Genomic DNA, 26,917 nt, shown 5'->3' with positions numbered 1-26,917 from the left:
CTTCCAAGCTACATACCACAGAAAATAGTAACTAAACACAAGGAGAAAAGCAGCTGAGATACCCATAATTCAAAGGAATTTTTTAAAAAGAAAGAATTCATCATGTAAAACTCATAGCCTTAGATATTCATGAGAAAATACATAATGGTTGTTGTCCTTCCTTCTCGAAGAGGAACAAAATGACATCACCATGATAAAGCGAAATTTCAGTGTGTCTGATTGTAGCTGATCAGACTAATATGAGCTCAAAATGCTCTACCACAGACTGGGCACAGATAGTCCATGTGAATATTTGGGGTGGTTACTCCAAATTTGTACATACTACATTTACTTAGTGCTATCTCAATTCTGCTTTGCTCATAGAGCACAGCACCCTTTCTGATGTGGGCACACCATGCTAAGCAGTCTTACGCCAGTATCTCCCATGTTGCACAGTCATATCCAAAGTTCTTGAGAAAGACTTTGAGAGGGTCCTTGTGTCGCTTCTTCTGACCACCATGTGATCTCCTGCCCCATGTGAGTTCTTCATAATAGTCTTTTTGGCAAGTGTACATTTTGCATTCAAACAATGTGGCCAGCCCATTGGAGTTGCACTCTCTGAAGCATAGTTTGAATGCTTGGCAGTTGAGTTAGAGCAAAGACTTCAGTGTCTGGTACCTTATCCTGCCAGGTGATCCTCAGAATCTTCCTAAGACAGTTCAAATGTAAGTGATTCAGTTTCCTGGCATTGAGCTGGTAGACTGTCCATGTTTCACAGTCATACAACAATGAGGTCAGCACAACAGCTCTGTAGATCTTCAGTTTGGTAGGCAGTTTAATACCTCTTCTTTCTTAAACTTTTCCTCAGAGCCTCCCAAACACTGAGCTAGCTCTGGCAATACATACATCATTGTCAATGTGTACATCCCTGGCAAGTACACTGCCAAGATAAGCAAACTTATCCACAGCATTCAAAACTTCTCCATTTGTTGTAACCGATGGTTCCACGTATGGATGGTGTGATAGTGGCTGATGGAGCACCTGTGTTTTCTTGGTGTTAATTATTAGGCCAAAATCAACATAGGCAAAAAAGAATTGATCCATACTTTGTTGAATCTCAGCTTCAGAGGCTGAATTGAATGCACAATCATCTGCAAACAGAAAATCACGTAACCGCACTCCCTCTACTTTGGTCTTGGTTTACAGCCTTTACAGATCGAAGAATTTACCATCAGTACTGTAATTGACCTTGATGCCGTGTACATCCTCATTGAAAACATTTGACAACGTGGCTGAAAACATCATGTTAAAAAGCATAGGGGCAAGCACACAGCCCTGTTTCACCCCATTGGTGACTGGGAAGGCATGAGAGCATCGTCCACTATTCAGAACTCGGGAAAACATTCCATCATGAAATTGACGTACAATATTGATGAACTTCTCCAGGCAACCACATTTTGACATAATTTTCCATAAGTCATGACTAACAGTGTCAAAGGCCTTAGTGAGATCACAGACCTCTGTTCTGCTCCTGGAATTTCTCCTGGAGTTTTCAGGCAGCAAATACAATATCAACTGCTCCTCGGCCCTTTCTATAGCCACACTGGCTCTCAGGTATATAACCATCTTCCAGGTAAAGGATCAGCCTATTTAAGAGGATTCTAACAAGATGGTATAGGTAATAAGGCGGGGGTAGCAATCAGGACCTCAGACAAAGGAAGAGCAAAAATAGATCTAATTAAAAGGAATAAGCAGGGAAATTACATCTTGCTGAAAGGAACAATGGACAACAAAGCAATATCAATCCTAAACCTATATGCACCAAATAGCATAGCATCCAAATTCTCAAAAGAAAAGTTAAATGAATTATAGGGAGAAACAGACAGTAAAACTATCCAAGTGGGGGACCTCAACTTTCCCCTCTCAGAGTTAGATAAATCTAACAATAAAGAAGTCAAGGAGATTAAAAGTTAGATATAACACACTTCTGGAAAGCCCTGAATGAGAATGTAAAGGACTATACCTTTTTTTGTAGCTGTACATGGCACCTATATAAAAATTACCATGTATTAGGGCCTAAAACAACCTCATGAACAAATATAGAAAAGAAGAAATATTAAAGGCATCCTTTTCAGACCAAAATGCAATAAAAAATTATATTTCATAAAGGACCATTGAAGCATAGAATAAAAGTTAATTGGAAACTAAGTAAACTAATTCTAAAGGACATATAAGTCAAAGAACAAATCAATAACATCATTAAATAGAATTACAACAATAAAACAACATTCCAAAATGTGCAGGATGAAGCCAAAGTGGTGCTTAGGGAAACATTTATCTCTCTAAATGCATGTATCAATAAAAGAGAAAAACAGCAGATCAATCAACTGGGCACACAACTAAAAAAAAATAGAAAAAGAACAAATTTAAAATACCCTATTATACACTAAAAGGGAAATCCTGAACATCAAAACAGATTAATAAAATTGAAAGCAAAATAAATTGAACAAATGAAAAACTAAGATCTGGTTTTATGAAAAAAAATTAATAAAATTTTAAAAAAGGTTAATTTGATTTGAACAAAAGAGAATTCCAAATTACTAGTACTAAAAATCAAGAAAGTGAAAGCACCACCAAAGAAGATGAAATTAAAAGAATTACTGATGTTGAGATTTAGGGTGCTTGGGACCCCAAAATACCACCACCCCAGGTCCTACCCAAAATAATTCAACAAGCCTTCTTTTAGGCCAAAAAAAAAAACCAAAGTTTATTTAAGATCAACCATATTGGGTTGACTCTTGACAAGCCTCACCATTTGTGACACTTGTATTGACAAGCAGGCCAGAAAGAGTCTGAGCTAGATTGAATCTGAGAACCTTCAATGAGGCAGAATGGGTCTTATACACAGAAAAATTGTGGGGGGGATCTAGGAGTACTCTTGAGGAGGATTATAAAGAGGATCTTGATGAGACTAGGGTGACTAGAGGTCAGAGCTAAGAAAGTAGGATTTTGATGGGATCAAGGGTGGGAAGCAGCCTGAGGCAATTGAGAAGCAACAGGCAATGGAGATCTAGGCTAGTGTAAGGGGAACAGATTTAGGCATAGATATTTTGATATGATTAAGAGTGGGAAGTAGACAGGACAATCCTGAGGTAACAGACAATGGAGGACTAGGCTGGATTAAGGGTAATGAAAACTCCAGTAGAAATGCCATTGAACACCAGATCAAGTGGGAAGGAGAGTTCAAGAGGGTTCCTAGAGCCTATATCCCATCCTTAGGAGTTATTTTGCCCAATTATTTCCCAGTAAAACTGACAATCTTAGTGAAACAGATGAATATTTACAAAAATATAACCTGCTCAGAGCTACAAAAGAGGAAATTTAATACTTAAATAACACTCTCTTAGGAAAAAAAAAATTGAACAAGTCATCAGTGAGCTCCTTAAGAAAAAATCCCCAGGACCAAATGGATTTACAAGTAAATTCTATCAAACATTTAAAGAACAGTTAATCCCAATACTGTATAAGCTATTTGAAAATACAGGCAAAAAAGGAGTCCTATCAAATTCCTTTTATGGCACAATTATGCTGTGGAACCTAAATGAGGGAGTGCAAAAAGAAAAGCACATATGTATTTTCTTAATGAGGCAAAAATTTAAATAAAATACTAGCAAGGAGATTAGAGAAATATATTACAAAGATTGTATCCTTTGAACAGGTGGGATTTATATCAGGAATTAAGGAATTTTTCTGGATTTGGAAAACTATCAGCATAACTAACCATTGCCATCACAATAACAATGAAAAACATATAATTATATCAATAGATGCAGAAAAAGACTTTGACAGAATACAGTAGTCATTCCAATTCAAAACATGAAAAAGAATAGGAAGCAAATGGACCCATTTCTTAAAATGATAACTAGTATTTTTCTAAAATCAAAAGCAAACCTTATATATAATGGAGATAAACTTAAATCCTTCCCAGTAAGATCCAGAGTGAAGTAAGGCTATCCATTATCACCACTATTTAAAATCGTATTTAAAACATTAACTACAAAAATAAGGGAAGAAAAAAATTGAAGGAATGAAAAAGGCAACAAGGAAATAAAGCTATTACTCTTTGCATATGATAAGATAGTATACTTAGCACATTCTTGAGAATCAACTGAAAAGCTAGTTGTAACAATGAACAATTTCAACAAAGTTGCAGGATGTAAAATTAACCCGTATAAACCCTCACCATTTCTATAACTTACTAACAAAGCCCACCAGGAAGGGCAGAAAGAGAATTTCCACTTAAAAAATCTGCAGACAGCATAAAACATTTGGGAGTCTACCTGCCAAGACAAACCCAGGGATCATATGAACACACTTTTCAGACAAATAAAGACAGATCAAAATGCAAAGGAAGGTGGACTAGCAGAACCAGATCTCAAACTGTAATTATAAAGAGGCAATCATCAAAGTTATCTGGTACTGGCTAAGAAATGATGTGGAGGATTGGTGGAACAAATTATCAGGGATGGGAACCTGTGTCCTCAAGGCTACATGAGGCCCTCTAGGTCCTCAAGTGTGGCCCTTTGACAGAATCCAAATTTCACAGTACAAATTCCCATAATGAAAAGATTTGTTATGTAAAACTTGGACTCAGTCAAAAAGCTGCACCTAAGGACCCAGAAGACCACATATGGCCTCAAGGCATCAGATTAGATACATAAAACACAGTAGTAAATGACCATAATAATCTAGTGTTTGATAAACCCAAAGACCTTAGCTTCTGGGATAAGAACTTACTATTCGACAAAACCTTCTGGGAAAATTGGAAAATAGTATATCAAAAACTATGTATATACCAGAATTTTATACCATATGCCAAGATAAGGTCAAAATGGGCACATGGTTGAAATATAAAGGGTAATACCACAAACAAATCAGAAGAGCAAGGAACAGTTCATCTGTCAGAACTAAGGATAAAAGAAGAATTTTGGCCAAACTAAAGAGAGAGCATTACTATATGTAAAATGAATAATTTTTACTATATTAAATTAAAAAAGGGTTACACAAATAAAACCAAAGCAACCAAGATTAAAAGGAATGCAGAAAGCTGAGAGATAATTTCTTACAGCAAATGTCTCTTAAAAAGGCTTCATCTCTCAAATATGTAGAGAACTGAGTCAAATTTATAAGAATATAAGCCATTTCCCAATTGATAAATGGTCAAAGTATATGAACAGTTTTCAGATGAATTCAAAGCTGTTTATAGTCATATAAAAAACGTTCTAAATCACCTAATTAGAAAACTGCTAATTAAAACAACTCCTAGGTACCATCTCACACCTATCAGATTGATTAATATGACAGAAAAGGAAAATGATAAATGTTGAAGAGGATGTGGGAAAATTGGAACACTACTGAATTGATGGAGTTGTGAACTCACCCAACCATTCTGTACAGCAATTTGGAACAATACCCAAAAGGCAATCAAACTGTGCATACCTTTTGAATCCAGGTAGCTAGGTGGTGCAGTGGATAGAGCACCACTGCAGGAGTCAAGGGGACCTGAGTTCAAATCTCACCTCAGACACTTGACACTCACTAGCTGTGTGACCTTGGGCAAGTCACTTAACCCCAACTGCCTCATCCTGGGTCATCTCCAGTCATCCTGATGAATATCTGGTCACTGGATTCAGATGACTCTGGAGGACAAGTGAGGCTGGTGACCTGCAGTCCTCCCTCACTCAAAACAAAGTCAGGTGCAAGTCATGTCATCATTTTCCTGATGGCCTGGTCTCCTTTGGCAATGACACACACACACATATTTTGAATCAGCAATATGAATACTAGGTCTGCATCCCAAAAAGATAATAAAAAGATAAAAGGACTCTTCCTGTACAAAAATATTTATAACAGCTCTTTTTATAGTGAGGAAAATTAGAAATTGAAGGGATGTCCATGAATTCGGAAATGGTTGAATAAGTGGTGGCATATGATGGTATTGGAAAACTATAATACTTGTGCTATAACCTATTCCACTGGTCTACCCCTCTGTTTCTTAGCCAGTACCAAGTGGTTTTGATGATTGCTGCTATAAAGTGTTATATTATTATAAAATTCAATTTGAGATCTGGTAGGGCTAGGTCACCTTCTCTAGCACTTCCTTTCATTAGTTCCCTTGATATTCTGGACCTTTTGTTCTTCCAGATGAATTTTGACATTATTTTTTCTATTTCTAGCAAATAATTACCTGGTGGTTTGAATGGTATGGCACTGAATAAGTAAATTAATTTAGGCAGAATTGTCATTTTTATTATATTACCTCAACTTACACATGAGCAACTGATGTTTTTCCACTTACTTTGATCTGACTTTATTTGTGTGAAAAGTGTTTTGCAATTGTGTTCATATAGTCCCTGGGTTTGTTTTGGCAGGTAGACTCCCAGATGTTTTGCAGTGTCTACTGTAACTTTAAATGGGAATTCTCTTTCTATCTCTTGCTGTTGGACTCTGTTAATAATATATAGAAATGCAGAATATATATGTGGGTTTAATTTGTAACCTGCAACTTTGCCAAAGTTGTTTATTATCTCAAGTAGTTTTTTACTTGATTCTCTGGGATTCTCTAAGTATATCATCATAATATCTGCAGAGTGATAACTTAATTTCCTCTTTGCCTATTCTAATTCTTTCAATTCTTTTTCTTCTCATTGCTACAGCTAGCATTTCTAATACCATATTGAAGGACAGTGGTGAAAATGGACATCCTTGTTTCACCCCTGATCTGATTGGAAATGAATCTAGCTTGTTCCCATTGCATATAATGCTTGCTGATATGCAAGTATCTACCTGCTTAGGTAGATACTGCTTATTATTTTATGATAAGTTCCATGTATTCCTATGCTTCCCAGTGTTTTCGATAGGAATAGGTGTTGTATTTTGCCAAAATCTTACTCTTCATCTATTGAGATAATCATGTGGGTTTCTGTTAGTTTTGTTGCTGATATGATCAATAACACTAATAGTTTTTCTAATATTGAACCAGCCCTGCATTTCTGGTATAAATCCTACCTGATCATAATGTATTATTCTCATGATAAGTTGAGGTATTCTTTTTGTTGATATCTTATTTAAAATTTTCGCATCTATATTCATTAGAGAAATTGGTCTATAATCTTCTTTCTCTGTTTTGACTCTCCCTGGTTCAGGTATCAGAATGATATTTGTATCATAAAAAAAATTTGGTAGGACTCCTTCTTTGACAATTTTCCCAAATACTCTATATAGTATTGGAATTAACTGTTCTTTAAATGTTTGACAGAATTCACTTGTAAATCCATCTAATCCTGGAGATTTTATCCTAGGGGGTTCATTGATGGCTTGTTCAATTTCCTTTTCTGAGATGGGGTTATTTAAGTATTCAGCTTTCTCTTCTGTTAATCTTGGCAACTTATATTTTTTAAACTAATCATTCATCTCAATTAGATTGTTGAATTTATGGGCATACAGCTGGGCAAAGTAATTTCTAATTAATGTTTTAATTTTCTCCTCATTGGAATGTAGTTCAATCTTTTCATTTTTGATATTGGTAATTTGGTTTTCTTCTTTCTTTTTCTTTTAATCAAATTGACCAAAGGTTTATCCATTTTATTGGTTTTTTCATAAAAACAACTCTTAGTTTTATGTCTTAGTACAATAGTTCATTTAATTTCAATTTTATTAATCTCTCCTTTGGTTTTCAGTATTTCTCATTTGGTATTTACTTGGGGATTTTCAGCTTGTTCTTTTTCTAGCTGCATACCCAATTCATTAATCTCCTCTTTCTCTATTTTATTCATGTAGGCATGAACTTCCCCTAAGAACTGCTTTTGCAGTATCCCATAAGATTTGGTAGGTTGTCTCATTATTGTCATTCTCTTGAATGAAGTTGTTGATGGTTTCTATAATTTGTTGTTTAACCCGCTAAGTCTTTAGAATTAGACTGTTTAATTTCCCATTAGTTTTTGGTTTATATTTCCATGGCCTTTGACTACATGTAATTTTTATTGCATTATGATCTGAGAAGGATGCACTGACTATCTCTGCTTTTCTGCACTGGATTATGAGGTTTTTACGGTCTAGTACATGATGAATTTTTGTATATGTTCCATATACCACTGAGAAAAAGGTATATTCCTTTCTCTCCCCATTCAATTTTCTCCAGATATCTATCATATCTAACTTATCCAGAGTTTTATTTACCTCCTTAACCTCTTTCTTGTTTATTTTGAGGTTAGGTTTATCAAGTTCAGAGAAGGGGAGGTTGAGGTCCCCCACTAGTATAGTTTTGCTGTTTATTTCTTCCTGAAACTCCCTTAACTTTTCCTCAAAGAATTTAGATGCTATACCACTCAAAGCATATGTGTTTAGTAATGAAAGTGCTGCATTATCCATGGTGCCTTTTAACAGGACATAGTTTCCTTCCTTATCTCTTTTGATTAGATCTATCTCTGCTTTTGAGATTAGGATTGCTACCCCTTCTTTTTTACCATCAGCTAAAGAACAAAATATTCTGCTTCAACCTTTTACATTTACCCTATGTGTATATGCTCCCATTTCAAATGTGTTTCTTGTAAACAACATATTGTTGGATTATGTTTTTTAATCCATTCTGCTATCTGTCTCTGTTTTATGGGTGAGTTCACTACATTCACATTCACAGATATGATTACTATCTGTGTCTTTCCCTCCATTCCCTTTCCCCTTGTTTATGCTTTTAGTTCTCTCTTCTCGCTTCCCTCCACAATAGAGTTTTAATTTTTGAACACTGTCTCCCTCAGTCTTCCCTCCCTTCTTTCAGTGCCCCCTCTCATTTAATCCCCTTTTCCCTTACTAATTCTTCCCTCACTTTTAGCTTCCCCTCCCTTTTTCCCCCTTCCTTTCCTTCTGCCTATAGAGCTAGTTGTGTTTCTATACTTAACTGCGTTTGTTGTAACCTCCATGAAACTAAGCAGATGAGAGTACCTCTCAAACAATGCTCATCTCCCTTCCCTTTTTCACTCTATTGTAATATATTTTTGTCCTCTTCCTGTGATGGAATTTATTTTTTTCTACCTCCTCCTTTTCACATCTTCCATTATATTCCATATACTTTAAATCACATTTGTTATCATCACATCATTTAATTTATACCCACTCCCTCTATCTATGTATATCCCTTTTATATTTCATAATAAATATACAATTCTTGTGATTAACAAGTATCATCTTCCCTTATAGGAATAGTTAATACAGTAGTTAATGAATATAGCAATCTACTGTTTGATAAACCCAAGGACCCCAGTTTCTGGGATAAGAACTCTCTGTTTGACCAAAATTACTGGGAAAACAGGATAACAGCGTGGCAGAAACTGGGCACAGAACAATGCCTCACACTGTACACAAGAATAAAGAACAGCAAGATGGCAGAGTAGAAAGTCAAAAAAAATGCAGGCTCTCCCCACACAGCCCATAAAATACCTGTGGAGAGGGACTTTCAACAAATTTTGGAGCAGAAGAAGTGAAGAATAACAGAGTGGAGGAGATTTCCAGCCCAAGGTAACTTGAAAGACACATGGGAAAGGTCAGTTGCACCAGATGCAGAGCCCAGCCCAGGCTTGGCCGCAGCAAGATGAGACTGTGGGAGGATGACACCTTGAGGGCAGAATCCCCAGTCGCAGCAGTGGTCCTCAGATCCCTCAACACACAGGTGCCAAAGGTCAGTGATGGGGCTTTCTTAGCTGGCCAGGAAGGGAGAAGGGCCTTCCTATAGCTCCTGCCTCAGGCAGTAGCCTGCAGAGGCCACATCGTGCAGGTGGCAACAGATCTCAAGGCAGCCCCTACAGCACCCTGAGACCACTGCTGGATCTTAAAAATGCCCTGGGGGCATTGAGGGAGCTGGTTTTTGTCTCACACTGAATGGTAGTCCTGCCTCATAGCTTGACTGAATCCCACCCCCCCCAGTGCCAGCTTAATGGAACTGGAGGTCAGATGCCTGTGGAGAGGAAACTCTGCTAAGATTCTGGGCACAAAAATCCTTCCCTGCACCCAGACCAGTACACACTTGATTGTGCCACCTTGGAGGAACTGATATCTTACAGGTCCCCAGAGTATACCCTACTCTTGACAAAGGACCCAAAAGCCAAGTAACTGGTTGGAAAAATGCCCAAAAAAGGGAAAAAAATAAGACCATAGAAGGTTATTTTTTTGGTGAACAGATATCTCCTCCCATCATTGCAGATGAGGAAGAACAATGCTTATCATCAGGGAAAGACGTAAAAGTCAAGGCTTCTGTATCCCAAATATCCAAAATAAATATTTAATGGTCTCAGACCATGAAAGAGCTCAAAAAGGATTTTGAAAATCAGTTAGAGAGGTGGAGGAAAAACTGGGAAGAGAAATGAGAGAGATGCAAGAAAAATCATGAAAAGCTGGTCAACACCTTGCTAAAGGAGACCCAAAAAACTGCTGAAGAAAATAACACCTTGAAGATGGTGGAGGAGAAAGATACACATTTGCTAGCTATGAACCCACAGCCCATAAAATACATGTAAAGAAGAACTCCCAACAAATTCGAGAGTAGCAGAAGCCACAGAACAATGGAGCAGAGGAGATTTCTGTTCCAGAGAGACCAGAGAAACTGACACGAAAGGTGCATCACGCACTGGACCTGGAGCAGAGCCCAGCCCTGGCTTGGCTGTGCAGCACCAAGAGGAGCAGATCTGAACAGGCTTCCAGATCAGAATCTCCAGCTGCCGTGCAGGTCCCTCCACTCACAGGTGCCAAAGGTCAGTGAGAGGGTCTTCTCAGCTCACCAAGAGGGGAGTGGGGTGTCCCCATAATTCAGGCCCCCTCAGGAGGCAGCAGTGGAGGCAGCAGTGGACAGGGACTCCCAAAGCAGGCAGGAGCTCGTATCCATTGTTGAAGGTCTCCCCATAAAGCCCCTGAGGGAACTCAGGTTCTGCCACCACCTGAGCACCTGAACTTAATCTCACACTGAATTGCAGCCCTCCCCTCGCCCAAAGCCCTGAGGCTGGGAAGCAGCATTTGAATCTCAGACCCCAAGCACTAGCTGGGTAGATCTGGAGGTGAGGTGGATGTGGAGAGAAACTTCAGAAGTCACTGGCTGGGAAAATGCCCAGAAAAGGGGGGAAAAAATAAGACCATAGAAGGTTACTTTCTGGGTGAACAGATATCTCCGCCCTTCCTTTCAGATGAGGAAGAACATGCTTACCATCAGAGAAAGACATAGAAGTCCAGGCTTCTCTATCCCAAACATCCAAAATAAATATTCAATGGTCTCAGGCCATGGAAGAGCTCAAAAAGGATTTTGAAAATCAAGTTAGAGAGGTGGAGGAAAACTGGGAAGAGAAATTAGAGAGATGCAAGAAAAGCATGAAAAGCAGGTCAACACCTTGCAAAAAGAGACCCAAAAATATGCTGAAGAAAATAACACCTTGAAAAATAGGCTAACTCAAGTGGCAAAAGAGGTTCAAAAAGCCAATGAGGAGAAGAATGCTTTCAAAAGCAGAAGTAGCCAAATGGAAAAGGAGCTTCAAAAGCTCACTGAAGAAAATAGTTCTTTCAAAACTAGAATGGAACAGATGGAGGCCAATGACTTTATGAGAAACCAAGAAATCACAAAACAAAACCAAAAGAATGAAAAAAATGGAAGAGAATGTGAAATATCTCATTGGAAAAACAACTGACCTGGAAAATAGATCCAGGAGAGACAATTTAAAAATTATGGGACTACCTGAAAGCCATGATCAAAAAAAGAGCCTAGACATCATCATTCATGAAAGTATCAAGGAAAACTGCCCTGAGATTCTAGAACCAGAGGGCAAAATAAATATTGAAAGAATCCACAGAGCACCGCCTGAAAGAGATCCAAAAAAGAGAAACTCCTGGGAACATTGTGGCCAAATTCCAGAGTTCCCAGGTCAAGGAGAAAATATTGCAAGCAGCTAGAAAGAAACAATTCAAGTATTGTGGAAATACAATCAGGATAACACAAGATCTAGCAGCTTCTACATTAAAGGATCAAAGGGCGTGGAATATCATATTACAGAAGTCAAAGGAACTAGGACTAAAACCAAGAATCACCTACCCAGCAAAATTGAGTATAATACTTCAGGGGGAAAAATGGTCATTCAATGAAATAGAGAACTCTCAAGCATTCTTGATGAAAAGACCAGAGCTGAAAAGAAAATATGACTTTCAAACACAAGAATCAAGAGAAGCATGAAAAGGCAAACAGCAAAGAGAAGTCATAAGGGACTTACTAAAGTTGAACTATTTACATTCCTACATGGAAAGACAATATTTGTAACTCTTGAAACTTTTTTCAGCATCTGGGTAGCTGGTAGGATTACACACACACACACACACACACACACACACACACACACACACACACACACACACACACACATAGAGAGACAGAGACAGAGAGCACAGTGTGAATTGAATAAGATGGGATCGTATCTTAAAAAAACAAAATTAAGGGGTGAGAGAGAAATATACTGGGAGGAAAAAGGGAGAAAGGAAATGGGGCAAATTATGTCTCAGAAAAGAGGCAAGTAAAAGACTTTTCAGTGGAGGAGAAAAGAGGGGAGTCGAGACAAAAAAACATGAAGCTTACTCTCATCACATTTGACTAAAGGAAGGAATAAAATGCACGCTCATTTTGGTATGAAAACCTACCTTACAATACAGGAAAGTGGGGGAGAAGGGGATAAGCAGGATGGGGGAGGTGATAGAGGGGAGGGCAGTGGGAGGAGGGAGCAATTTGAAGTCAGCACTCTTGGGAGAGGGACAGGATCAAAAGAGAATAGAAGCAATGGGGGACAGGATAGGATGGAGGGAATTATAGTTAGTCTTACACAACATGACTATTATGGAAGTCATTTGCAAAACTGTACAGATATGGCCTATATTGAATTGTCTGCCCTCCCAAAGGGAATAGGTGGGGAGGGAGGGATAGGGAGAAGTTGGAACTCAAAGTTTTAGGAACAACTCTTGAGTATCATTCTTGCAACTAGGAAATAGAAATACAGGTAGTAAGGTATAGAAAGTTTTCTTGCCCTACAGGACAAAAGAGAAGATGGGGATAAGGGAAGGGAGGGATGTTAGAAGAGAGGGTAGATTGGTGATAGAGGCAATTAGAATGCGTTTTGGGGTGGGGGGAAAGGAGCAATGGGGAGAAAATTTGGAACCCAAAATTTTGTGGAAATGAATGTTGAAAAGTTAAATAAATAATTTTTTAAAAATAGTAGCAGAAAAAAAAAGAATAAAGAACAAATGAATATATGATGTAGGCATAAAGATTGATACTATAAACAAATTAGCACAGCAAGGAATGGTGTATTTGTCAGATTTATGGAAAATGGAGAAATTTGTGACCCAACAAGAGATAGAGAACATTATGAAGTACAAAATGGATCATTTTGATTACATTAAATTGAAAAGTTTTTGCACAAACAAACCCAATGAAACCAAGATTAGGAGGCAATAAGAAAACTGAGAAAGAATTGTTGCAACTAGTTTCTATGATGAAGGTCTCATTTCTAAAATATATAGAGAACTGAGTCAAATGTACAAGAAGATAAGCCATTTCCCAATTGATAAATAGTCAAAGAATATGAACAGGGAATTTTCAGAGGAAGAAATTAGAGCTATCTATAAGCATATGAAAAAATTCTCTAAATCACTATTGATTAGAGAGAGGCAAATCAAAACAGCTGTGAGATACTACATCACACCTATTAGATTGGCTAACATGTCAAAACTGGAAGACAATAAATGCTGGAGAAGATGTGGGAGGACTTGGGACACTAATTCATTGTTGGTGGAGCTGTGAGCTGATTCAGCCATTCCAGAGAGCAATTTGGAACTATTCCCAAAGGTCTACAAAAATGTGCATACCCTTTGACCCAGCAATATCACTTCTGGGACTCTATCCCAAAGAGATCATAGAAATGCAAAAGGGTCCCACATATACAAAAATATTTACAGCAGCTCTCTTTGTGGTGGCAAAAAACTGGAAATCAAGGGGATGCCCATCAATTGGAGAATGGTTGAACAAGCTATGGTATATGAATGTAATGAAATACTGTTGTGCTATGAGAAATGATGAACAGGAAAACTTCAGAGAAGGCTAGAAAGACTTATATGAATTGATGGTGAGTGAAAGGAGCAGAACCAGGAGAACTTTGTACACAGCAACAACCACAGTGTGCAAGGAATTTTTCTGGTAGACTTAGTACTTCATTGAAATGCATGGACTTGAAAAACTTGCCAGTGAACAATTGAGGCAAAACACCTTTCACATCCAGAGAAAATTGGATCTCAGATAGAAACAGATCACTTTCTTTTGTATTATGTTTTGTTTTGTTTTATGATTTCTCCTATTCATTTTAATTCTTCTAGGAAATATGCATCTAATAGGAATATATAGGTAGAACCTATATAAGATTGTACTCTGTTTCAGGGAGGGAGCATGAAGGAAGGGGTTAATGAGGGAGGGGAAGTGGAAAAAAATCTAAGATATATGGAAATGATTGTTGAACACTGAAAACAAAAAACATAAAGCAATCAAAAAAAAGAAATGACAAGCAGGATGATTTCAGAAAAATCTTGAAAGACTTACATGAATTGATGCAAAGTTAAGTGAGCAGAATCAGGAGACATTGTGCAAACAGCAGCTATGAATAACTTAGCTTTTCTGAGCAATACAATGATCCTAGACAATTCCAAAGGTCTCATGATGGAAAATGGTATCCACATCGAGAGAAAGAACTGATAGAGTCCAAATGCAGATAAAAGCCTGTTATTTTCCCTTTTTTGTGGTTTTTTTGGTCTGTTTCTTCTTTTACTAATATGGGATTGTTTTACGTGACTGCATATATGTAAACTATATCAAATTGTTTACCATTTTAATGATGTGGATTGTTGGGAGGAAAGCAGAGAGAAAATTCAGAACTCAAAAAATTTTTTAAATGAGTGGGTTTTTTTCCTTTACATGTAATTGAAAAAAAATTAAAAACCATTTAAAAACAAAGATCTAAAAATTTGGAGAAATATTGACTGCTCATCAGAAGCTGAAGCAATAATAAAAATAACAATTCCACTTAAGTTAATCAATTTATTTATTCAGTCACATACCAATAAAAGTACCAAAGAATTATTTTATACAGTAAGAAAAAAAGTTACAAAATGCACCTGAAAGAACAAAAAGTCAAGAATATCATGCCAGTCAACCAAAAGAAAATGTGAAGGAAGGTTGCCTAACAGTCTCAGATTTTAAGCTATATTACAAAGTGATAGTTGTGCTACTGTCCTCTACTGGAAACAGAGAACTAACTACCTTGAGAAAGAATTCAAATCAAAGTAAATGGCTGGGAAAATGAGAAAAAACTGGAAAAAGAATCAAACTATAGAATCTTACTTTGGTGACAAGGAAGACCAAAATATACAAATAAAAGAAGACAACAAAGTCAAAGCTCCTGCATCCAAAGCCTCAAAGAAAAATATGAATTGATCTCACGCCATGGAAGAGCTCATAAATGATTTTGAAAATCAAATAAGAGAAGTAGAGCAAAAATTGGGAAGAGAAATGAGAGGGATACAAGAAAAGCATGACAAATGAGTCAACGGCTTGCTAAAGGGGACCCAAAAGTGCTGAAGAAAATAACATCTTAAAAAACAGACTAACCTAAATATCAAAAGATATCCAAAAGCCAATGAGGAGAAGAATGCCTTAAAAAACTAAACTGTGCAGTTGGAAAAGGAGGTCCAAAATTTCACTGGAGAAAGATTAAATTAAAGATTAAAATGGAGCAGATGGAGAATAATGACTTTATCAAAAATCAAGAAATTATAAAACAAAACCAAAGGAATGAAAAAATAGCAGAAAATGTGAAATCTCTCATTTGAAAAACCACTGACCTAGAAAATATTCCCAGGAGATAAAATTTTAAAATGATTGGACTACCTGAAAGTCATGATAAAAAAAACCCTACACATCATCTTTCAAGAAATCATCAAAGAACATTGCCCAGATATTCTAGAACCAGAGGGTAAAATAGATCTTGAAAGAATCCACTTATCACCTCCTAAAAGAAATCCCAAGAGGAAAACTCCTAGGAATATTGTAGCCAAATTCCAGAGCTCCCAGGTCAAGTAGAAAATATTGCAAGCAGTCAGAAAGAAACAATTCCAGTACTGTAAAAACACAATCAGAATAACACAAGATTTAGCAGCTTCTACATTAAAGGACCAGAGGACTTGGAATATGATATTCCAGAGGTCAAAGGAGCTAGGATTTAATCACCTACCCAGAAAAACTGAAGATAAATACTTCAGGGGAAAAAAATGGTCAGTCAACGAAATTCAGAGAAATAGAGGACTTTCAAGCATTCTTGATGAAAAGGCCAGAGCTGAATAGAAAATCTGACTTTCAAACACAAGAATCAAGAAAAGTATGAAAGGTAAACAGGACTTGGAATATGATATTCCAGAGGTCAAAGGAGCTAGGATTTAATCACCTACCCAGAAAAACTGAAGATAAATACTTCAGGGGAAAAAAATGGTCAGTCAACGAAATTCAGAGAAATAGAGGACTTTCAAGCATTCTTGATGAAAAGGCCAGAGCTGAATAGAAAATCTGACTTTCAAACACAAGAATCAAGAAAAGCATGAAAGGTAAACAGGAAAGAGAAATCACAAGGGACTTACTAAAGTTGAACTGCTTACATTCCTACAAGTAAAGATAATATTTATACCTCAAGACTTTTCTCAGTATTAGGGTAGTTGGAGGGATTATATGCATATAGACAGAGGGTACAGGTTAAGTTGAATAGGAAGGGATGATACCTAAAAAAAATAAAATTAAGGGGTGAGAGAGGAATGTATTGGGAGAAGGAGAAAAGGAGAAATAGAGTGGGGTAAATTATCCCTTGCCAGGCCTAGAGGCCTGAGGGCTACCCGAGTCTGCTTACCTCTATCCCAAGGTCTTCTGTTGGCCAAACTGGATGCTCGTATGAGAGAAAGGGCGTTCCAGAGTCGAACAAGGGTTGAGCTTTATTTCAGGGTCTAGTTACAAGTGCAGGGGAATACTTCCTTAGGAGGGAAAGAGAAAGATCTCCCAAGGAGGCAAAGATCTTACAATAAGAGATTGGAAGTAGAAGTATAAGCGGGGAGAGAGGGGGAGGGGAGAGAGGAGAGAGGAAAAGCGGAGCCTTGTTGTCCTGTCCGCTCCGCGCCCCTCCGCCCAACAGAGCTTTCAGGCTTTCCTGATCCTACTTATACTCTCCAGCAGCATAGTTTGCATCTGAATACTGTGCTGTAGGTGTGCCCAGATCTGGGACAATCTCGAGGGCGGGGAGAGCTCCCTCCCATCACGTTTCTCATGGGAAGAGGCGGAAATACACGAGATGGCTTGGTTCACCTAGATTCCCAGCCGTTTCCTGGGGGGTCTCGTGAGAACTCTAAGATTTAGAAGTTCCCACCTTTACCCGCCCAAGATTGTCCACATGGAATTGAGCTTCCAACCCTAGCAATCCCTCACCTATAAGAGGCAAGAAAAAGGTTTTTCCAAGTGGGGGAAAAGGAGAGAGGTGAAAAGGAAAGAGTAAACCTTAGTGTCATTAGATTTGGCTTAAGGAAGGAATAACATGCACACTCAATTTAGTATGAAAATCTATCTTACACTACAAGAAAATAGGGGAGAAAGAGATGAGCAGGATTTAGGGGAAATGATAGAAGAGAGGAAAATTGGGAGGAAGGGTAATTAGAAGTAAACACTTTTGTGGAGGGACAAGTTCAAAAGAAAGAACAGAAAAATGGGGGGCAGGATAGGATGGAGGGAAATACAGTTAGTCTTTCCCATCATGACTGTTATGGCAGAGTTTTCCAAGAGTACACATGTATAACCTATATGAAATTGCTTGCCTTCTCAGTGGAGATGGGTGGGGAGGGCAGAAGGGAGAGAAGTTAGAACTCAAAGTTTTAAAAGTGAATGTTAAAAATTGATTTTAGATGCAACTGGGAAATAAGACACACAGGCAAGAAATCAATCTTTACCTACAAGAAAATAGAAGGGAAGAGGATGAGAGAAGGGAGAGCTGTGATAGAAGGGAGGGCAGATTGGGGGAAGAGGTACTTGAAATGCATAATCTCTTAGGGTGGGCAGAGGAGAGAGATGGAGAGAAAATTTGGAACTCAAAATCTTGTGGAAGAGAATGTCGAAAACTAAAAATTAATGAATTATTTTTTTTAAAAGAAAGCATAAGTAGGATCTCACAACCTAAAATTCTACATTAGAAAATATCCCAGGAGGGAGAGAAGACTCTCAAGGCTAAAATTATAATGATGACTAAAAAAGGTTTTAAGGAAGAAGAAGAAACAACTTTGTAGATTGAAGCAAAGGCAAATAAACTCAGACGAATACAAAAGCATGGCACAGTCCTGTAGGAATAGCGTCAGAGAAACTAAAGGTCAGGATGACCTGAAGTTAGGAAGAAAGAAAGCAAAGATTAAAAAAACTATAGTGGGAGAAAAAAGGAAGGAAGGACAAGAATTATGCTTGATATGAGTGGGACTGGGATAACTGATGATGAGTAAGTAGAGCTGCTCAACTCAGATCAGATTCATGGCACTTCAGTGTCAAAGGGAACCTCAGTAGACATCCAGTCCAATACATTCATCAAATGAGAGATCCCCTGTTCAACACACTCAGGGAGTGGTCATCTAACTTTTGAAAGACCTTTTGAAAGACCTCCAATAAGGAGGAAATAAGGAAACCAGGAAAGATATCCAGAAATTTCCTTTCTTCTTTGGGATATTTCTCATTGTTCAGAAGCTTCTCCTTACATCAAGTCCCAGTTTGACAGTGATGAATGAAAAGTTGAAGAAATTTTCTGGGTAATTAATAATTTTATTAATTATGGCTGGCAAATAATTAATAAGAGGATGGTCATTTGGCCTTCATAAAACAAAATGAATCATGGAAGCCTCTCAATGCTTATATGCTCTTGGAAAAATGGGTTTTCCTGACAGGCAGAAATCAATTCTGATTAGTTAACAACAGATAAGAGGATGATCATATCAATATGGAGGTAGGCAAAAAGTCTTCAACTCTTCCTACAAAGAGTCTGAACTAATCATGAGACTCAGCAGACTCCAGAAATCTGGACAAAAAGATTCATTTCTACCCAGATTTTACTGGTTGGTTTTTCCTTTTATAAACTAGATCACCCTGCATTCTAATGAAAGGTTCCAAGGACAGCCACTCTGTTTGTAAGATCTTACTGCTGGGTGGAGTCAAAAAGCATGTGCCCCAAGGTTTTGGGCAATCTCATCTTTCATCAATACACCTTAATGCTGGTTGAATATCCTACAAGGGGGTCATTTCTGAATGAGGAAATGAAAAAGGGAAAATCTTCATGTCAATTAATAATTCATTATTAATATCAGAGAAAAAATAATAATTTCTCTCATGCCTTTTTGCAACTTCTACCTATAGGTCTTAAATCTCCTTCCTGGAATAAAAAAATAGCATGCTTAATAATTCTTGCTTATATCAACTCTTAAAAGTGGTTAAAATTTATCCCAATTCTTACCTTGTCAATGTTAAACTTCAAACAAATCCTTCAACTTATGTTTGTACGGCAGACTTGAAATGCTTCATTCCTCCCACCAGACGCTTTCCAGCTTCTTTTTGTCCCTTCTGAATGCGGAGTACTCAGAAGTGAACAGAACACTTCAGATGTTGTCTGACTAGGGTAGAGTGCAACAAGACCATCACTTCCTCATTCTTGGAAGTTAGGTCTTAGCTAATAGAGTCAGACATTAGATTTGTTTTCTTGGTTACTATATTGCACTGACTCATATTGAGCTCTCAATCCACCAAAAAACAAGCACAAAACAATTCCAAATCTTTTTCAGTCAAACTCCCCAATCTTGTACTTGTGGATTTGCTTGAACACAACACTAAGACTTTGAAATTGAAGAAAGACAAATATATCTTATTCCATTCAGTTTCATGCTCTTTACTGTCAAGATCTTTATAGATCCTAATACCAACTTTCAGGGTGTTAGCTATCCCACCAAGGTTTGTCTCATCTACAAACTGATTTTGGCCACACCATTAAGAAAAATATTAAAATGATATAGGACTAAGGTTGGATTCTTGGGTCACTCCCCTAGAGACTATCTTCCAAGTTTACATTGAATTATCAATTTTATGTTCAGTCATTGATTATTCAAATATCTTCAGTAAGCCAGTTCTTAGTCCCCAAACTATTATATAGCTGCTAGATGAAATTATGCTAGTACTTTGTGATCATCCTTTCGTAATAACCTAAGCTGTACAAAACTGGAATTGGCTACTTTGAGAAGAAAGTACTAAGTTCCCTGTCAATAAAAAGTAAAAGGATAATCACCACTTACAAATACTCCAGAGTAGATTTTCAGTCAGGTTCAGGGTTAGAGTAGATATCCCCTATATTCCCTTCCAAATCTGAAATTCTGTGAGAACTTGAAGACATTAGGTTTTTATGAGCATTACTCAGTATTAACTCTGACGGACATACCTCTTTCCTCCATCTGGTTTGCAAGCTAACAGAGGAGGGATTAATATAGAAAGGTAGATCAAAAGACCCTAAAATATGAAATCAAGTCAGTTAATACAATATATCTACTTGATTCTAGAAGACAATGGGAACTACAAGAGAAGGCAACAGAACATAAAGTTTTGTAGGGTTTTTATTTGTTTGTTTATTATTTCAGGTGAACTCAGTTGTGAACTCAAGGCCCATTAAAATTCAGCAGTGGATAAAGGGTATAAACAATTTTTGAAAGATTGATTGTCAACCACCAACAATCAAATAAAAGATGCCTTGTCAATCACTAACAATGAGGAACATAAACTGAAACAAATGAAGTTTCACTTTTTACCCATCAAATCTGCAAAGATAATAAGATGAAAATGGTCAAGATTAGATCTATAGGACGGAAGATGCAAAAATATGATAGGCAAAGCTTTGAATTACTCCAATCAACCCTAAGAATAATTTGGAATTATAGTTGGTGAGAAGTCACTAAATTGTTCATACCTTTTAATTCAGTGACCTCAAGAAGGTCAAAGGATGGAGGTTCCCATATTTATCAAAATATTCATGCTACAATTTTTGCAAGACTCAAAAACCTTAAAACAAATAGGTGCCCATTGTTTAATGAATAGTTAAACAAATTGTGGATATAATAGCAATGAAATATTATTTCATTATAAAAAAAATTTTTTAAATGAAGAATTCAGAAGAATTTGGCAAGGTTTTCATGAAAGGATTTTTTTAAAGTGAATAAAGCAAAGCTAAAAGAATATCAGACACAATGACTAAGCTAAAGAGAAAACCACAGTAAAAGCTGTTGGTAGAAGGCAATGAGCAAGATTGCTTCCAGAGGACAGATTGCTAAACAGATAGCCCTCCTCTCAATAGAAAGGTAAGGAACTATGGATATACGTACTGTAAGAAACTGATACCATGGCACTTGATTTTGTTTCACTTTTTCATTGTGCCAAAGGAGAATTCTAGGAGCTGGGAGGAAATATTGGGAAAATGTCCTTAGTGTCAAACAAGATGAATCAATTCAACTTTTCCCCCAGAAAACAACCTAAAATTAACCACCCAAAATGATCTGTTTCATTTTCATACAAATTATTTAGCATACACACACACACACACACACACACACACACGGAGAGAGAAGGAGAGAGGGAGAGAGAGAAAGACAGAGAGAGAGACAGAGAGAGAGACAGAGAGAGAGAGAGAGAGAGAAAATAAGAATATTTGATGGCTCTCCCACTCTAATATAAATTCCTTATGAGTAGGGATTATTTCATTCTTTATACATGTATCAAAAACTACTAGCATACAAGAGGCACTTACTAAGTAGTTGCTGATACAATGATAATTAAAGAAAAAAATAAAGTATTCATGTTCATAAATAGGTTATCACATATACAGTGACATTTAAGAGATTCACGAATACTTATCTAATGTCAAATCTTTCTACCTTACCACAAACTGTTTTCCTCCTGCCCAGTCAAACAGCCTCACCATTAGAATCATTCCTTTTCACAAAGACAAGACATTGTATGCAGATGAACACTATTACAACACACACCATACTTTGCAGAAGGAATATAGCCTCCAATGTTTATATTGAGAATTTCAGCTCATCAGATGTTTCCTTGGAAATATGAGTCAAGAGCCCAAGGGTAATGGAACACAGGATAGGGGCATTTAGATTGAGGGCAATGAATCAGGAGTAGAAGGTACTATTTTTGGAGTTATGGACTATCATGGAAAAGCACAAGGGTATTGATGAATACCTTCATGTACCTGGTAGGGATCATTTGTGAAAAATTTATTGTATCCCTTCCACTATTTGGTCTATGGATTATATCACTGAGACTATTAGATATCAATAAAGTGAAGATCTCATTTACATTACTTACAGTGATGGGAAGAACTTACATTTTCCTATTGAACAAGAGAAGGATCAATTTTTTAAAATGAATCTTAAAAACATAATTTACAAAAATTTAAATGTTTTGCATCACTCACAGGTATAGCTGATGTCATATTCCTTAACTTCTCTTTTTCTAAATTTTATTTATTTTTTATGAAATTAAGAACTAAAATAAGCATCTCTATAACATAATAGAATAGAAAAAGATAACTGTACATAAAACTGATCTATGTACAACTTGTTATTTCTTTTAAATGTATAATAAAATTATCATGTAACTTTATTTTTTTCCTTTTTTTCTCTCCCCCCACTCTAGAAATGACTACCATTAGACACAAATATGCGTATATGGATATACATATACATATGTATGTATATGTACATATACATATATAGTATTGTATAGTATGTTGTATGTATTGTATGTGGTATTTGTATGTTGTATACGTAGTAGTTGTATGTATTGTATAGTACAGCCATTCAATACGTACTTTCACTTATGAGTTCTCTCTCTAGATGCAGTATACAACTTTCTCTTGGTTCTGCTTTTTTCACTTTTCATTATTTCTTGCAAGTCCATCCATCTTTTTCTAGGATCACTGAGCTCTTCATTTCTCATAGCAGAGTAGTATTCCATCGCAATCATATACCACAAGTTGTTTAGCCATTACAGTTCTTTGCCACCACAAAGAGAATGGCTATAAATATTTTAGAACAAATAGCTTCTTTTCCTTTTTCCCTAATCATCTTTGAAAAAGAACCCATAGTGGGATTTACCAAGTCAAAAGGCAGAGGAAGTTTAATAACTCTTCGGGTACAATTCCAGATTGCTCTCCAAAATGATTGGATCAGTTCACAGTTCCACAAGCAGTGAATTAGCATCCCAATTTTTTTCCATATCTCCTCCAATATTTGTTGTTTGTCCCTTCAATAATTTTAGACAATCTGACAGGTGTAAAATGATATCTCCAGGTTGTTTTAATTTCCATTTCTCTAATCAATAATGATTTGGAGCATCTTTTCATATAATTATAAATCATTTTGATTGTACCTATTGCTTAACTCCTCAATGAAGGGAGGAGGGACAGAAGGGAAGAAGAGAATTTGGAACTTAAAAAAAATAAATGAATTGTAAAAAGAAGGGCACAAGTGTCAGAAGTAACATAGTTGTACTTGTAATGTCCTCTTAAACCAAGAATTAAGCTGTCCCCTTGATATAAAGATGTTTGTTTAGTACAAAGCTGAAAGAAAATTGAAATTCAACAATTCCATTTTTAATGACTCTAGGGAAAAGACTGGTTACTGTTGGGGACAAATGTTAAGATAGGAAGGGGAAGCCTTAATCATTCCAATGACCAACATCTCCATTTTCACATTTTGTTTTCTAAACACTTTTAATTGGTTTTTGGCATTTTTATGGCTCCAAAATGTAAAAGCTGTGCAGATTTTTTAACAGATGCAATGCTGAATAAATCATTGTTTGACTATCAGCCTGTAAAAAGTTGTTTTAGTTCAAGGAATCAAAAGTGGATGAATTAATTAATCCAAGAAGAGGATCTCAGTTAAAAAAAAAAAGTTTAAATCAATACTACCACAGAAACCCAATAACTAAAGTAATAAGATCTCAGGGTTAGTACTGAGAACAAGTACAATCTAAAGGCCTAATGAACTTCAACACTGTGGTGAATACAATACCAGGCTCGTGGAATGCTTACTATGAATCTGAGCCTGTTCTTACACTAGATGACCAATTATGGCAAGAAATTCTGGGCTTTATGGGAGCATCTTATGCCTCAAAAAAAGGGGTTATGTTAATTCAAGTGTATACTATATTTTTACTTCTAACTGAGACTTGACTGATACATTCAGAGGATTCAGAAGAACCTTCAGTATGGAACTCCAAGACACAGAACAGGGGTAGCAGATGCCAGTGAGGCTACTCGTACAGAATTTAGTGCCTATAATACAATCCAGCCTCCTGGTAGAGAGATTGCTAAAGAGGTCTTATCTTGACAGCCATTTACATATAATATTAAATACTACAGGCAACTTCATTATTTCCTTAACCTAATTTAATTCAAGAAACATTTTTAAGAACTTAGAGTAGCGAAAAATACTTTATTGGGGTTACAGCAATAAATGCTCCAGTCTCTGCCCTCAAAGTGTTTACATTCTAAGGGAAAGGGGGATAAGGGATATGGTGCATATACAGATGGTTTTGAGTGATGATGATCAAAAACTCTAGGGATTTTTGAAGAAGGAGACATAGCTTCCATCTTTAGGAAGAAGGGTGGAAGGCATCAGTGAAGCTTAAATAGAGGAGGTGATGCCTGAGCTAAACAATAAAGCAAGATAAAAATTCTAAAAGGCAGAGATAAGAATGAAGTGAATTTCAGCCATTCCAGGCATGGGAACAAGCTTTAATTGTACAAAGGCAGGAGAATGTGTATCAAGTCCCAAGAACAGCTTGAGTAGAATATAGATTATATAAAAGGGGAAGTAATATGAGATAAGTTAGAAAAGGAGTTTAAACACCAGGCTAAGAAAATAATATTTTGTCACAGAAGCAATAGAAAGTTGCTGAAGGTATTAGAGCAGGCAAACAACTTCAGAATTATACTTGTGAAGATGATATTGACAAATATGTGACTGGCATTATGAAGGATGGATAGGAGAAAGGCAGGGGCAAGAAAACCAATTAGGAGACTCTCATAGTACTCCAATTAATCAGGGTGATGATCATGTCACTGCAGAGGAGACAGACACAAAATATGAAGATGAAATTGATAGTATTTAGCAAGTATGGATGAGGGGATAGGAAAGGGGGGAAAAGCTTTGAATTTGAGTCACTAAGATGTAGGTGATATCAATGAGATGAGGAAGTTAGGAAGCAGGGAAAAGACTGTGAGTTAAACTTTTTATATTTAACATACCCAAGGGAGATACATCAGGTGGACAGATACAAAAGTCAGTTGGAGATATGAGGGCCTGAGTTTATGAGAGAGATTAGGGCTGAAAAGAGATTTACACAGATGTCATCAGGAAACCCATGGAAGAACCTGAGCTTTAAAAAAAAGGATGGGGTGGGATGGGGAGAGGTAGTATTAATATAAAAAAGAAGACAGCCTAGGTTTCTCAAAAAAATTCTGTTCTATCCTAACCTTCTCTTATGTGTCTCTCCTTACATCTCTACCTTCAACATTTATAAGACTGGGTCATCACTGAAACAATCTCAGATGGGCTGTGCTCTAAAGAACAGATCCTATAAGAATACTGACCATCAGGGACAATCCTACAAGGAAGTCAGTCACATATCTTAATTAACTCTGTGTTAAATTCTGCAGATGCTCAACCTGAAAGACAGACCACTGTGCATAGAAGAAAAAGGTGAATGAACACCTGAGCTATAAAGGTTTGTGTGCAAAACTGGTATACAGCCCCTGGTTGTTTGTCATGGAAGAACTCAAGAGCTACAAAGTCTAGAATGAGAAGAATGGACTGTGGACTAAGAATTACTTACGGGCTTTGAGAGATTATTGGTGTGAATCAGAGATAGAGTCAGAGAGAGATAGAAGTAAGGAGAGAAAAAGGACAGTCACATTATTCTAATCAATGTAGATACTAAATGCAAGTTTTGAGTGAATGAAGGGTGCTGGATGAAGATATTCCAAAAGTTTATAGATAATTTTTCTGGATATATACTCCTAGAGTTCCTTATATTTAGGCAGAACCTTGAGAGTGGAAGGAAAGAGAGGATGTGAATTAAGGTTCATTAGGCTCATAGATCTAGGGCAAAAAGTCATCTTCAAGACATAGAAATGGATGCTGGGACTTCCAGGAGCCAAGATGATGGAGTAAGAAGTAAGAAGTGCTCACTCTCCCTTTTTGACTTCTGAAAGCTCAGAAAATCACCCCAGGAAACCTTGGAATAGCTGATTCAGCAGAAAGATGGGGTACAGCGGTCTTGTAGCCCAGGAAGCTTGGGGGATTAACAGAAAAGGTTCCTCTTGCTCTGGTGGAGGAGGAACAGTACAGGACAAGAGGAGACCCTACAAACCAAAGGTAAGTCCTACCTCAGCAAACCAAGGGGAGAGCTTGAGTCCCAGGGTGGTGGAGCAGGCAAATGTCAACACTAGCAACCCTCAAGTGTCTTGGGACAGGGAGAAGAACTGGTAGACACTAGCTCAGAAAACCACTACATGTGCTGGTGGGCAGGTATCCTCCAGCATCCAAATCTCCTGGTGCTTCAGCACAACTCCAGGAAGCACAACTCTAGGAGGCACAGTTCCAGGTTGGCAGGCATCCTCCAGTAGCCAAACTTTCCAGTGATATAAAGAAGCCCAAGTGAGCAGGTGTCCTCCAAGGGCCAGAATCCCCACCTCCATCC

At 37.2% G+C, this 26,917-nt stretch overlaps 1 protein-coding gene across 15 annotated transcripts in view; it reads right to left on the bottom strand.

Annotated features, from left to right (window-relative positions):
- PDE4D (phosphodiesterase 4D) overlaps nt 1-26,917 on the bottom strand; it is a 1,946,032-nt gene that overhangs the window by 1,543,366 nt on the left and 375,749 nt on the right. The window contains exon 1 of one of the 15 annotated variants that reach the window (XM_072599369.1): nt 19,617-20,641. The exons of the other annotated variants lie outside the window; for them this stretch is intronic. The gene's annotated coding sequence lies outside the window, so the exon portion shown is untranslated. Of the gene's footprint in view, nt 1-19,616; nt 20,642-26,917 lie in introns of those variants that run through there. 15 annotated transcript variants of the gene reach the window in all.

The sequence above is a fragment of the Notamacropus eugenii genome, chromosome 4 (genome assembly GCF_028372415.1).
Source record: "Notamacropus eugenii isolate mMacEug1 chromosome 4, mMacEug1.pri_v2, whole genome shotgun sequence".
Classification (NCBI taxonomy): Eukaryota; Metazoa; Chordata; class Mammalia; order Diprotodontia; family Macropodidae; genus Notamacropus; species Notamacropus eugenii.
The sequence above is the reverse complement of the archived record's forward strand: the minus strand, read 5'-3'. Positions and strand labels throughout refer to the sequence as shown.